The sequence below is a fragment of the Malania oleifera genome, chromosome 11, assembly GCF_029873635.1.
Source record: "Malania oleifera isolate guangnan ecotype guangnan chromosome 11, ASM2987363v1, whole genome shotgun sequence".
In the NCBI taxonomy this organism is placed as follows: Eukaryota; Viridiplantae; Streptophyta; class Magnoliopsida; order Santalales; family Ximeniaceae; genus Malania; species Malania oleifera.
Window position 1 is genome coordinate 59699668 of NC_080427.1, and position 15306 is coordinate 59714973.

General features: G+C 37.9%; 1 pseudogene; it reads left to right on the forward strand.

Annotated features, from left to right (window-relative positions):
• The first annotated feature begins 880 nt into the window (after positions 1-880).
• On the forward strand, positions 881-14993 carry LOC131167570 (putative leucine-rich repeat receptor-like serine/threonine-protein kinase At2g19230; annotated as a pseudogene).
• Positions 14994-15306: the final 313 nt, after the last annotated feature.

Consider the following 15306-nt stretch of genomic DNA (forward strand, 5'->3'; position numbering starts at 1 on the left):
TACGTGTTTGCAAGCTAAAAGCCATCAGTTACCATTTTCTTCTTCTACACATATCTCTTCATCTCCTTTAGAGTTAATATTTAGTGATGTCTGGGATCCATCACCTGTTGTTTCATATCTTGGAAATAAATATTATGTTTCTTTTATTGATGTATTTTTTTGATTTACTTGGCTATATCCTATTCAATGCAAATCCGATGTTTATCCCACATTTCCCACCTTCCAAGCACTTGTTGAACTACAATTTGATACTAAAATAAAGTGCTTCCAGTTTGACTGGGGTGGTGAGTATCAGTCCCTCCATACTCATCTCCAAACTTAAGACATTCATCACTGTTTGTCATGCCCACATACAAATGCCAAAAATGGATGTGCTGAGCGAAAACATAGACATGTCATTGAAACATCACTTGCTCTTCTCATTGACAGCTAATTACCATAGAAAATTTGGGATGAATCTTGCGAAAGTGCATGTTTTCATATGAATCGCATGCCTACTGTTGTGCTCAATAATTTATCACCTTATGAAAAATTATACAAGTGCAGTCCAGATTATAATCTTCTCAAAAATTTTGGGTGTGCATGCTATCCACATCTTCGACCTTACAATAGCAATAAATTGCAACCTTGTTCCTCTCCATGTGTATTTATCAGATATAGCATGCATCATAAGGGTTACAAATGTTTAAATCCTAACACCAATCGAATTTACATCTCAAGTGATGTTATCTTCGATGAATCCTCCTTTCCGTTTTCTTCTCCCATTTGCAGGTCCACGTCTCAACCTTCATCACAAACTCATGCCATTTTGCCATTACCATTACTTGCTTCACCAACGGGCTCATATGTGATTAATTCACAAACTACTTCATCACCTACAATGGCATCACCTCAGTCACCTACAACTTTGTCCCCTGCTCCTTCTGTCACTGAGATACCTCCAACACCAGCACCTACACAAACTCACTCAATGGTCACTTGGTCTCAAGCCAACGTGTTCAAATCTCGACAACATACAGATGGCACAATTCGGTACCCCATTCCTCGAGCGTTACTTCTCTACAAAAAAAAAAGGTTTGATTTTTAGTAACGAAATTATTAGTGAAGGATTCAAATTCGTCACTAATAGTAGGGTATTAGAGACAGTTTTAGTAACCGTTACTAATACGGCACTATTAGTGACGAAATTGAATTCGTCACTAATAGTTTCGTCACTAAAAATCAGAAAATATCGCGTGAAAAATATGTTTTGCGTAGAAATTATTGCGAAAAAATATTAGCAACAATTTATGTGGTATTAGTGACGAATTAAATTTGTCACTAAAAGATAAACATTAGTGACGATTAAATAACCGTCACTACTATTATTTTAAAAAAAATAAAAAAAAAATTAGTTCAAAATATTAGTGACAAATCTACAATTCGTGACTATTGGCCCCTTATTAATAACGGATTTGAGAACCGTCACTAATACTTCTTTTTTTAAAAATAAAAATAAAAAATTTTTAGTTCAAAGTATTAGTGACGAATTTCTAAATTTGTCACTATTGACCTATTATTAGTGACGGATTTGAAAACCATCTCTAATACTTTCATTTTTTTTAAAAAAAAATAGTTTAAAGTACTAGTGACGAATTTCTAAATTCGTCACTATTGACCTATTATTAGTGACGGATTTGAGAACCGATACTAATACTTCCCTTTTTTAAAAAAAAACATAGAAAAATTTTAGTTTAGAGTATTAGTGACGAATTTACAAATTCATCACTATTGACCCCTTATTAATGATGGATTTGAGAACCGTCACTAATACTTCCCTTTTTAAAAAAAATGTAAAAAAAAATATTTAGTTCAGAGTATTAGTGACGAATTTCTAAATTCGTCACTATTGACCTATTATTAGTGACAGATTTGAAAACCGTCACTAATACTTTCCTTTTTAAAAATTTTTAGTTCAGAGTATTAGTGATGAATCTACAAATTCGTCACTATTGATCTCTTATTAGGGATAAGTTTGAAAACCATCAAAAATATTACCTTTTTAAAAAATAAAAATAAAAAATTTGTAGTTCAAAGTATTAGTGACGAATTTTTAAATTCGTCACTATTGACTTATTATTAGTGACGAATTTGAGAACCGTCACTAATACTTCCTTTTAAAAATAAAAAATAAAAAAAATTTAATTTAGAGTATTAGTGACGAATTTCTAAATTCGTCATTATTGACCTATTATTAGTGACGGATTTGAGGACCTTCACTAAAACTTCCCTTTTAAAAAAAAAAAAAATTAATTTAGAGTAATAGTGACGAATTTACAAATTCGTCACTACTGACCCCTTATTAGTGATGCATTTGAGAACCGTTACTAATACTTTTCTTTTTTAAAACAAAATAAAAACACTTTATTTCACACTTTTACCCGGTGGGTTTCCCCGGTCCTTTCCATTTTCTCCTTCCCTCCTCCACTCCCCATCCTCTCTTTGTCGCAGCGTTGTTCGGGGTCTCCCATTGCAGTCGCCCGTCGTCATCGCCCCTTGCTTCATCGTCGTCCTTTGCAGCCCCAGCCCCTCTCCTTTGGTCCATTTTCTCCTTCCCTCCTCCACTCCCAATCCTCTCTCCATCGCAGCGTAGTTCAAGGTCTCCCGTCGTCATCGCCCCTCCTAAATACTTACGTGGGATTACCATATTCAGCACAGCCCCCAAAACCGTAGCACAATTCAACTTTTCAATCACCAAAACCATGAACTCAACCCTTCCACCCATCATGAATGCTTGGGAAATTTACGTGGAGAAAGAGCTCTTACAATCACTGGCAGACAAAAATGATGGTATATATGTTCTTATATTGATTAATTTCTAGCTATTTTGTTCTAGAACTTTTTAATTCTTTAAAGCCTGGTTTTCTTGACATGTCTTTTAATTTCTCTGTTGTATAGAGTTCATTTGGAGCCTTTTTGGATTGTTTCTTTTTTATTCTGCCTTTTTTTTTTTTTTGAAAAAGAAAAATTTGATCATGAGTTAAATTTTCCAAAAGGTGCTTTTTAATTAAATTTGGCAACACATATATGCTCTGATCTGCAATGTGAAAGCATAAATGTTTCAAATGGGAACAGAAACTATGCTTTACACAACTAAAATATTGAAACAAAAATAAAACCTAAAGGTATGTTTAATTATGTAAAACAATTTTTATTTTTTTCACTTTAAATTTTTCAAGGAACTATAGAGTACACTGTTTTCAGGTTTCCTAACATTTATATGAACAAAAAACCTAATGTCTCTTTCTCATGCATATCTTTGGACATAATTAATTGACAGTTGATGCCATCACGAAGATTAAGTCAATATATAGGATAAAGGAAAATTGGCAAGGAGATCTATGTGCCCCAAAAGCTTATTCTTGGAATGGTCTAAACTGCAGCTCCTCTCCCTCTCCCCCCCCCCCCCCCCCCCCCACCCCAGTATTATATCGTTGTAAGTCATCATCTCCTCTAGTCATCATTTGATTCTCACATTTCCTTTTAATTCAATTGCATCTTTTTTCTTCCACGTTTTGTTTTCTTTTTCTTTTTTGTTTCTTAAATGGCATCTTAATTGTAACATATTTTTACCTGCAATCAGGAACTTAACCTCTAGTGGATTGACTCGGAATATAACTTCATACATATTAAATATCACAAGGATACGGTCCTTGTAAGTCCTATTTACTGTGCCAACTTCAACTGGTGTCTTGCTTCTATGTTCCATTGCAATTAATTTTTATCAAGTGAGTAAACAAGGGCATTACTTCTTTCAGGGATCTATCAAACAACAATTTAACAGGGTCGGTGCCTGATTTTCTGTCTCTACTGCCACTCTCGGTCCTGTAAGTTAATTCTTGGGTTTGGAAATACTATTGTTTGTCTGCTTGTTGTCAAGAGCATAGTGGTAACTGTCCATACTCCTCCAGAAATTTAGCAGGAAACAAGCTCACGGGTTCAGTTCTAGTGGAACTCATCCAACGATCAAAGAGGGGATTACTATCATTGAGGTCTGCTACTTGTCAAAAACCAATTAATAATACCCCAAGTATTTGACACACAAAAACATACATACATTCTGAACCTTTTCATTTAAAATGAAAAATTATCCTCCACATTGGTTAAATAAGTAAAAGGGGAGTCCACAGCTATTAGTTGTTCATACTATTGACGTATATGATTCCATTGTTTTGATAATTTGTTATGATTAACTTAATTGATGCTAGTGTGGATGAGAACTTGAATCCTGTTTCACAAGTTCCCTTCAAAAAGAAGAAGAAGAAGAAGAAGGAGAAGAAGAATGTGGTTGTTCCCATAGTAGCTTCAGTTGCTGCACTGCTCATCCTCATGGCTGCGTTGGCTGCCTTGTGGTGCCTGAAAAGGAGAAGACAAGGTAAGATAACTGTTATGCTCGCATTTTAAGGCGAGTTAACTAAGAAATATTACACAAGATACAAATTTAGTTTCCATGTAATTGCAAAATTTTCTCCATCCAACTTACGATGTTCATAAAAATTGTGATGATCTAATTAGACAAGAAGAAGGGGAAGAAGGTAAATTTAACGTTGGAATCAAAGAAACAACAGTTTAGACACTCTGAGTTTCTGAGTATTACCAACAACCTCACAATGATTCTTGGAAAAGGAGGTTTTGGGACAGTTTACCTTGGCTACATAAATAACACTGAGGTTGCTGTGAAGATTCTCTCTCCATCATCTATTCAAGGGTGTAAGCAGTTTCAATCAAAGGTAATTACTTTGCATCAATTTTTTACACCATAGCTTTGAGAAAAATGTATATATCAATTAAAGCTAACTTGCATATATACATCAAGTAAAAGGTCTAACTATGTAATAAACTTTTTTTGAAATATCTTTCATGAATATCTTGTGTATGCAAATGTTTCTACATATGTGCTCAACCACAACATGGGTTTAAATTTCAGGCCAAACTTTTAATGAGAGTTCATCACAGAAACTTGACATCTCTTGTTGGGTATTGTGACGAAGGCGCCAATATGGCACTCATCTACGAATACATGGCTAATAAAGACTTAAGTGGACTTTTGTCATGTATTATTTTTACATTTGGTTTGTAAATGTATATTCATTGTAATGTAATAGAATAAGATGAAAATGTGATAAGAATTGTATGGGGATTACTAGCTTGAAGAAAAAGTCACTCATGAAAAGAATTTGTATATTCCATCTAACATCAAATAAGATAAGAATAGATATGGTGAAATTTGAGAATAGTCATTCTTTGTTGGGCAGAAGGGATCCTGAAGCAACAATGACACACAAAGAATAAACACAAATACATCCACACTAGAACACCGGAAATTACGTGGTTCGGTCGAATCGACCTACGTCCACGGAGCACACACCAGTGCACAATACTAGGAGAAATATTACAAGGAGGAGCCACTGCTCAACTCTCTCTGTCTCTCTCTTCTCTCTCTCTTACTGCAACTCTCTGCACACACTCTCACTTCACGCAGCTTATAATACTCACTGCAACTCACACATACATAGCTAGCCCATGTATACACAAGAGAGAGCAAAAAATTCAAAGGGCGGTGGCTAAATGTCAGCATAACCGGCAGAGTAGGTGGAGGGCTGTTAGTCTTCATTTCAACATAAACTGCATGGGGAGGTGCTGCTGCCGACGGTTCCACACCAGCAATCCCAACGATCTCCCACTTGGAGACAGAGGCAGCATCTCAACCAGTGTATAGACGAATGATGTGCTCATGTCTGTCTTCAAGCATGAAGACCAACTGAAATTGAGCACAACTTTAGTTTTTCTGTAGTCACCACCTTCGTCAACATGTCAACTGGTTTTTTGCTACCTTGAATCTTTTCAAGTGTCAGTACTCCATCCTCTAATAGAGATCTGATGAATTGATAACGTAATCCGATATGTTTGGTTCTAGAATGAAATACAGAGTTCTTTACCAGATGTATCGCACTCTGACTGTCGCTGTACAAAACATTCCTCTCCTTATTTAACCCAAGCTCTGTCAACAAACCCTGAAACCAAATCATTTCTTTGCTGGCTTCTGTCACTGCTACGTACTCAACTTCTGTAGTGGATAGAGCAACAATCTTTTGAATCTGCAACATCCAACTAACAGCTGTTGTGCCAACAGTGAACACGTATCCGGTGGTGCTCTTGCGGTGATCGATTTCACTAGCAAAATCAGCATCTACATACCCTTTGACTTTCAAGTCTCCTTTGTCGAAACATAAGCACTTATCAATAGTGCCTCTGAGGTACCTGAAGATCCACTTCACCGCTTCCCAGTGAGTCTTCCCTGGATCAGACATGAATCTACTGACTGCTCCCACTACTTGGCCAATGTCTAGTCTGGTACAAACCATGGCATACATGAGACTTCCAATGGCTAAGGCGTAAGGTACCTTTGTAACGACCTGAAAAATAATGATATTTAAATATTAAAGAGAGGGAAATGGAAACAAAAACAGAAGGAGGCAGTAGGCTTCGTCGACGACATCGCATTTTGGAGATAATAATAATAACAATAATTTTAAGGAATTGCTAGGATTCGTCGACGAATACAGGGTTTCGTCAACGAGCACATAACGAAATTCGTCAACGAATACAGGGGTTCATCAACGAGAAAATACCGAGCGAAGGTTTAGGCTGGTCTGAATTTCGTCGACGAATACAGGGATTATTCGACGAATTTACTGAAGGACTCGTCGACGAGGTGACGTGTCTCGTCGACGAATCTGGCCGTATAAGTTGAAAAAAGTCAGATTTTTATCACATTTCAGCGCCCCTCTCTCTCTCTCTCTCGCTACGTCCCTCTCTCACTTCTCTCTTCGTTTCCGGGCCTGTTTCTCATCGGATCGAAAATTTAAGGCTACCACGACGCTCCTAGCGAGGTTCTCTGCAAGTCTGCCGGAGCTGATTGTTAGAAAAGTTGGGTTGGATTTCGTCCCAATCTCAGGGTAAGGTATTTTATTCAGTATTTGTCTTTCCCTCAGTTATAAGAAATGTTGTAGGTAAGAAAATACTGATATTTTTTTTTGGGGGATTGTGTTTTCAGGATGTTGAGTTAGGAACCCTGCGGGTATAGAGCCAGAATTTTATAGAGGCTTTTCAAAGTTAAGGTAAGGGAAATATGCTATGTTAGGAGTTTTTATAATGCTATCAGAGATTTCATAAACACATATTTATACCAGTTTACTATACAATATTTACAGAATATAAGTTTAAATACTTGTGTGGCCTGAGTAGATTTTCATGTGATAAAGGAATTTATATAGCTTTTATAATATATCATACTATACTGAATACACAAATATAGACAGTATATACAGTTTATATAGTTTTTCCCAGTATATGGAGTTATACAAAATATACAGATATAGATATATATTCACAGAGATTATACAGAGAAATTTACATGCATTTACAGCTTTAATACGAATAGTTTCATGAAACAGACATATATATATATATATATATATATATATATATACATGTATACAGTTTTATTCAGATTAGTATATATAAATATCACAGCTTTATACAGAACAGTACATACAGAGTTATAACATGTCATGTTTCCTATTACCATAACATACAGAGTATAAATACAGAGTATATAGACAGAGTATACAGACAGATATACAGAAATAGCATCAAGATGCTACAGATACAGTATATAAAGTTATAATATTTACAGTACAGAAAGATAGCGTTATGGTAATTTTGGAAATATGATGAAAACAGTAAAATAGTATATATATATATATATATATATATGTATATATATATATATATATATATATGTATATATGTATATAGTATTAGATGCATGTGGAAAGGTTACAAATAGATACAGTACAGATATAAATTACAGAGCACGATACCGTTGCTATATACAGATAGAGTGCAACCACATATCTCAGATAGTGTGTGGGTACCTTCAGTCGTGCTCGAAGAGGTTGCATCTCCCCAGTTTACTTGGTGGAAGGGGCCGATTTTGACGAGGTAGTAGCCAGTCCCGAGCCTAGGAGTGGATGCATTTTGGCCGCCCTGAGGTAGAGTAAAGTATATTGACTTATCTGGAGGGTCGACCAAATGAAGTCCCGCCTACAGGCCGCACAACCTTGTCATGAGGGATCAAATCATGACGTACAGAGTCCTAAGGATAAAGCACAGTTATGTATATGTATACATTTTTATAGTATATGATGAGTATAGTATGATATTATCAGTATGAAAAGTAGAAAATACAGACGAAACAGTATATTTTAAATTGAGAAAGAAAGATATGTTTTACAGATTATTTGTTGTATTACAATTTAGTTATTATTTTAAAAGTATCTTTAACTTAGTTGCCACATACTAGTAATAGCATATTTCCACTTACTGATCGTCGTCTCACCCCATTACTTTAACATTTTTCAGGTGAGCCAGTTAGGCGAACAGATCAGGCTCGCGGATAGAGAGTGTTTGATTACCCTGGTTATAGGGTGAGTTTTTGTTAGAGTTGTGTATATTTTTGAGTAAATGATGCTGGAGGGGTATTTTTGTATAACTATAGTTTGTATATACTGGATTCTGGTATTATATAGTATATATGTGAATGGTTGTATGATATGTGTTCTCGCTGCTTAGGTATGGATATAGATATATATAAAAAAAAATGGTAATAATTTTGAGGACGTTACAACCTTAGCCATGAAGTCCTTCTCTTCATCTATTTGGGGAACCTGATCCTTGGAGAGGCGAAAGTGTCTAGCCAAAGGTGTATTTACTGCTTTGGCGCTGCTCATATTAAACCTCTATAGAACACGGCTAATGCACTCCAACCAAGATAGCTGCAATGTTCCCTGATGCTTATCTCTGGAGATCTGCATCCCAAGAGCCTAAGTCCTTCATGTTAAATTCCATTGACAATTGCTGCTTTAATTTCCTGATCTCTTTTATATCTGGTCTGTGATCAACATGTCATCTACATATAACAACATAATGATATAGCTATGCTGATACCTTTTGAAGTAGCAATAATGGTCGGCGTTACACTTTAGAAAACCATTCCTGTGCATAAAGCCATCAAATTTCTGGTACCATTGTCTGGGAGCTTGTTTGAGACCGTACAAGCTCTTCTTCAACATGTATACCAGATTCTCTTTACCTTTCTCTGAGAATCCTTCTGGTTGATGCATGTAGATTTCCTCATCAAGATCACTGTAAAGAAACTTCGTCTTCACATCTAACTGCTCAAGATGTAAACCCTCTGAGGCAACAATACTCAGAACATATCTTATGGTTGCTAACTTCACAACTGGTGCAAAAATGTCGGTGTAGTCAATTCCTTCCTTCTGCCTGAAGCCTTTAACTACCAACTGAGCCTTGTATCTCCTGGAGTCGTCACGCTCCTCTTTGATTCTGTACACCCACTTGTTGTGAAGGGCCTTCTTACCTTTGGGCAACTCAGCTAGTTCCCACGTTCTATTGGAGGTGAGGGACTTCATCTCGTCCTTCATTGCAAGCACCCACTTGTTCGCATCTCCTGCCTGACATGCTTCATCATAGCATTCGGGCTCTCCTCCATCTCTAAGAAGTAAATAATCTATATACCTTCTGTTTGGTGCATGGGGTCAAGTAGATCTCCTAAGCTCCGGAGCTAGAGTAGGAGGCGGTGGTGCGACGATCTGCTCCATTGGTTCTTCCACCTGAGGATCCTCAGCATTCTTCTGTTGTGTCCCGACACATTCTGGGACATCATCCATATCTACATAGGTTGATTCTCTTTGAACTGGTTCAGTGGATTCTACTATGTGCCTATCTTTGTACATCACCTTTTCATCAAAAAGCACATCTCTGCTTTTGATTGTTTTCATCATCCCAAATGTGGTATCCAAATTCATCTCCACCATAACCGATGAAAGTGCATTTTCGGGATTTCGGATCCAGCTTATCCTTGACATGATCATTGATATGTACATATGCAACACAACCAAAAACTTTCAAATGTGAAAGTCTTACCTCTTTTTTATTCCAAACTTCTTCTAGTAGACTATAGTCAAATGGTACTGAAGGACTTCTATTAATCAAATAAGCTGCTGTGTTGACTGCATCTGCCCAAAACATCTTTGGCAAGTCTGACTGCATAGACATGCTTCTGGCTTTTTCTATCAATGTTCTGTTTATCTGCTTGGCTACGCCGTTGTGTTGAGGCATACTTGGCACAGTCATTTCCATTCTGATACCATGCTCAAAGTAGAATTTCTTGAACTCGGTGTCAACATACTCTCCACCGTTATCTGTTCTCAGCTTCTTGATTTTCAAACCAGTTTCGTTTTCTGCCATCACTTTCCAATTTTTAAAAGCATCAAAAACATCAGATTTATACTTTAAGAAGTAAACCCATACCTTCCGTAAATGATCATCGATAAACGTGACGAAGTAATGCTTTCCTCCTATAGACGAAATGGTTGTTGGTCCCCACACATCTGAATGGACTACCTCAAGTCTCTCCTTCTTCAGGGTACTGATGTTTATCTGGAAACTGACTCTCTTTTGCTCCCCAAATATGCAATCCTCACATGTGTCAATCTTCACCGACTGTAAATCACTCAACTTTCCCTTTGAGTGCATCACCCTGAGTCCCTTCTCACTCAGGTGTCCGAGTCGTTGATGTCATAAGTTGCTATCATCATTTCCTATAGCAACTGTAATAGACATACATGCATCAAGAGTTACATAAAGAGTACCACTTTTCTTACCTCGAGCAATTGTCAATGCACCCTTCGAAATCTTCCATTCATCACCAATGAAAAGATGTGTTATAACCTTCATCTTCCAATTGACCGACAGAGATCAAATTCTTCCTCAGGTCTGGAATATACCTGACATCTTTCAGTTTCCATACTGACCCATTCATTTTGATCTTCACGGTCCCCTTACCAGCAATGTTGCAAGGTTGATCATTGCCCAGATATACTTTACCGAAATTACCTGATGTATACTCCTCCAGGAAATCTCTGCTGCAAGTGACATGGAATGAAGCTCCAGAGTCTAACACCCAAGACCCCTTTTTGCTCTCCAAAGAGCATATCAACAAATCATCATTTTCGGAAGCAATATTTGCTTCTGTCTTTGCCCTCATCTCGTATTCTTTCTTCTGACTTCTGCACTGGTTCTTGTAATGACTAGTTTTTCCATAGTTCCAGCACTCGATAACTTTTATGCTCTAGGAACCTGTGTCCTGAGTACCTCTGGGATTTCTGGATTTAGATCGCCTTGGCCTAGATCTGCCACGGTTGTTTGATCGTCCATGCCTGTTTCCTCTGCCTCGACTCTCCATGTTAGAGGCTGAACTCGAAGTGGAGTCATGGTTTGACTGCATTCTGATTTCCTCCTTCAAAATCATGCTAACAACCTCATCGTATATAAGCTTCGATTTTCCTACGGAGCTACTGATGCCAGTAATAACACCATTCCAACTTTTAGGCAACTGACTGAGAATCAATAAGGCCTGAATCTCATTATCAAACGTTATCCCGACTGAGGCGAGTTGATCCGACAACTCATTGAAATTATTCAAATTTCTGCTGAAACTTTCACCTGCAGACATGCTCATCGTAAATAGTCTTTTCATGAGATGTACCTTGTTTGTGGGTGAAACTTGCTCGTACATATTAGAGAGCGCATCCATTAGAGACTTGGTGGATGTTATATGCTTGATATTGAACGCCACAAACTTTGACAATGTCATTCTAATGGCTCCGAGGGCTTTTCGGTCAAGCAACTCCCACTCGGTCTCTTTCATGGATTCTGGCTTCTCCATCAGTGGTAAGTGCAACTCTTTACCAAACAAATAGTCTTCAATCTGCATTTTCCAGAAACTGAAGTTCGTGTCGTCAAACATCTCGTTCTAAGAGCTCTTTTTGTTCGACATCTCAATTTTCTGATCCAGAGATGGAATTAGCTCAATTGAACAGCACGATTGAATTCGAAACAGCCGAAAACACTAGAAATGGCTTAAGTCGTTCGAAAAACGGACCCAAAATGGCTTCAAAAAGCCCGGTCAAACTCTTGGTCAAACCTGGTCAACTTTAACAGAATATTCCTCTCACGGATGGAATATTCTCTGATGGCATTAGTGACGCCATTAACTGCGTCGTTTGCTGACGTGGATCATAGGGCCCACTGCTGACGTGGCACTATGGGACCCACCTATTGGCGAGCGGTTGTGGGACCCACTTGATGACGTGGTGTGGGCGTAGGGCTAACTCGGATGCTGACAAGCGGCCTTCTCGGCGCCACATGGTGCTGACTGGGCGCTGACTGGGCGCAGGTCCCACTGACGTGGACCGTCTTCTTCCTCCCGCTAACTCGTTGGTTGATTGCCAGCGTATGGACGCGCGTGGATGGTGCCGTCGACTACCTGCCAGCGCGTGGAGACGTCCCTGGACTTTGGCAGTGCGTGCAGGGTTGTCTAAAGTCGTTTGGAGCTCCGGTTGACACCGTTTGCTTCGTCTCGACGAGAGGAGTCCAATGGTAGCCTCAAAATAAAATTTTGAGTTACTGGACAGAGGCTCAAAATCCGGGAATTTTTCTCCGATCTGGCGATTTTACTCCAACTAATCTCTGATACCAATTGTTGGGCGGAAGGGATCCTGGAGCAACAATCACACACGAAAAATAGACACAAATACATCCACACTAGAACATCGGAAATTACGTGGTTCAGTCGAATCAACCTACGTCCTCGGAGCAGACACCACTGCACTATACTGGGAGAAATATTATAAGGAGGAGCCACTGCTCAACTCTCTCTGTCTCTCTCTTCTCTCTCTCTTACTACAACTCTCTACACACACTCTCACTTCACGCGGCTTACAATACTCACTGCAACTCACACATACACAGCTAGCCCATATATACACAAGGGAGAGCAAAAAATTCAAAGAGCAGTGGCTAAATGTCAGCATAGCTGGCAGAGTAGGTGGAGGGCTGCTGGTCTTCATTTCAACATAAGTTGCATGGGGAGGTGCTGCCGCCGACGGTTCCACACCAGCAATCCCAACATTCTTTGCTATTCTATGTCATGGATTCATAAAATACTTTGCATTGTTATTTGTTTTTTTATGACATGACCATTTATTATCTTTTATAAACTATCAAATATTTATATTACGACCATTGTATTCCTAGAAATAAACATTATGTGAACCAAATATAACTTGATTTGATCTTAAAATTTCTTATGGTGTGTGTCCATGTTTGCATGAATCAACTTAAGATTTTGGCTTTTTAAAGTTTCATTTTAGCTTGGAGGCTTGAACACTTAGTTTTTTATACATGCTTTATGTTCACTTGGCTACTTCCTTGTGCTGGAACATAATGGAAGTTCACTCAATAAAGACAAAATTTATAGAAAAATTTAGACATTCATTTATGGCTGCAGGAAAAAGAAATTATGTCCTTGGTTGGGAAGAGAGATTACGAATAGCAATTGATGCAGCACAAGTTCAACAAGCAGATAAATTTGCACTTGGAATTTCTACTTCAAATTTCTCACTTTTTTCATCAGTAGATTATTGTATGCTACTACAAGTTAACTACTTTATTTATTTTTTGAATTGTAGGATTGGAATATCTGCACAATGGCTGTAAACCACCAATGATCCACTGAGATGTTAAGTCTACAAACATCTTACTGAATGGAAATTTTTAGGCTAAACTAGCAGATTTTGGGCTTCAAGAGATTTTCCAGTTGAAGGTGGCTATCTTGTGCCCTCGGAAATTTTTGGAACCCTAGGATACATCAACCATAAGTAAGTTCTTATACTTTTTAATATAGTTACATGAACTTCTTGGGACACACATATCCCAAACCTAATCATTGGTTGACTCAATAGTTGCTGGTCTCACATGAATCTTCTTTCTCTGTTTGCCGACAAGAATTTTAGCCCTGGACCTTCAGCCCTTGGTCATGTCTTCACCAGTGTGCAGTAAAAGGATTTTGCCAAACTTGAAATTCAGCTACACTGAAATTCTGAGCATGCAATTTTTCTTTCTTCCATATCAGAAAGTTCTCAAATACTAATTTGTGGGGATTATCCCAATCCTTCTCCAGTGGCTGAAGGTAGCTGAAGGTACTCGGACTTGTAAAACTATCTCATGGCCATTTGGACCATTCTAAGGTTGTGTTTAGCCCACATGAATTTTGGGACTTGGATTTGGATTTGTATGGATTTGGAGGAAACTTGGTACAATTTAGCATTGTGTTTTATCTAATCTTGTATAAATCCAAATATTCAAGGTTCGAATTTCAAGCTCCCAAATACAAGGAAAATTAATTGAAGTTACTCTTAAGCCTTTTAAAACTATCTGGGGCCTGTGGATCATTTTTCCCCTATTGTGAAACAGGTCGACTGTTTTACCCCTATTATTACGCAGGGTTAGCCCTTGGTTATGTTGCCTGCACAGTGACTATGTGATGCTGAACCTTTTATCGCTAGCATAATTAAGAAGTATAGAATCTTGGTTAGCATATTTAATTGCTATTTCTGTGCAGGTACTTCTCCTCCAAGAGGTTGACCATGAAAAGTGATGTATACAGTTTTGGAATTGTTCTTCTATAGCTAAATACAGGCCATCCTACACTGATAAAAGGGTATCGGAACACTGACATTGTTCAATGGGCTAATTCCATTATTGGAGAAGGGGATATAGGTATCATTGTGGATCCAAGTGTGCAAGGGAAGTTCAATGCGAATTCGGCCTGGAAAACCATGGAGATTGCCATGTCATGTGTGTCACCTCTGTCCATCCACCAACCAAACATAAGTCATGTGGTAACCGAGTTAAAGGAGAGTCTGGAAGTAGAGATGGCTCCAGTTCAAAATCCGAGGAGGAATGAGCAAATGATAAGATCAACAAACTCACTTAAAATGAATGTTGTAGAACTTGAAAATTAAAAGTCCTCAAGCAAGGTAGATATCTCTATATGAAGTTTGTAACTATCTTAAGAGTTATGCGTGATTATTGGATGCGAATTTTTCTTGCTTGCTTATGATGTTATGAGATGAACTTGTGAGAGCTGTATTAAATGATATAAGGTTTGGAGCTTGTGTAGCTCCATGGAATTAGGTATAGCATTTACTGTTTAGATCCAGTGATGTTCTTTGCGGGTATGTAGTTTTGTTAAGGATTCTATTGAAACTATCTCCAAGGATCCCGTAACTGATCACTACAGCAACTTAAATTCAAATAATGAAGATATCTCAACAA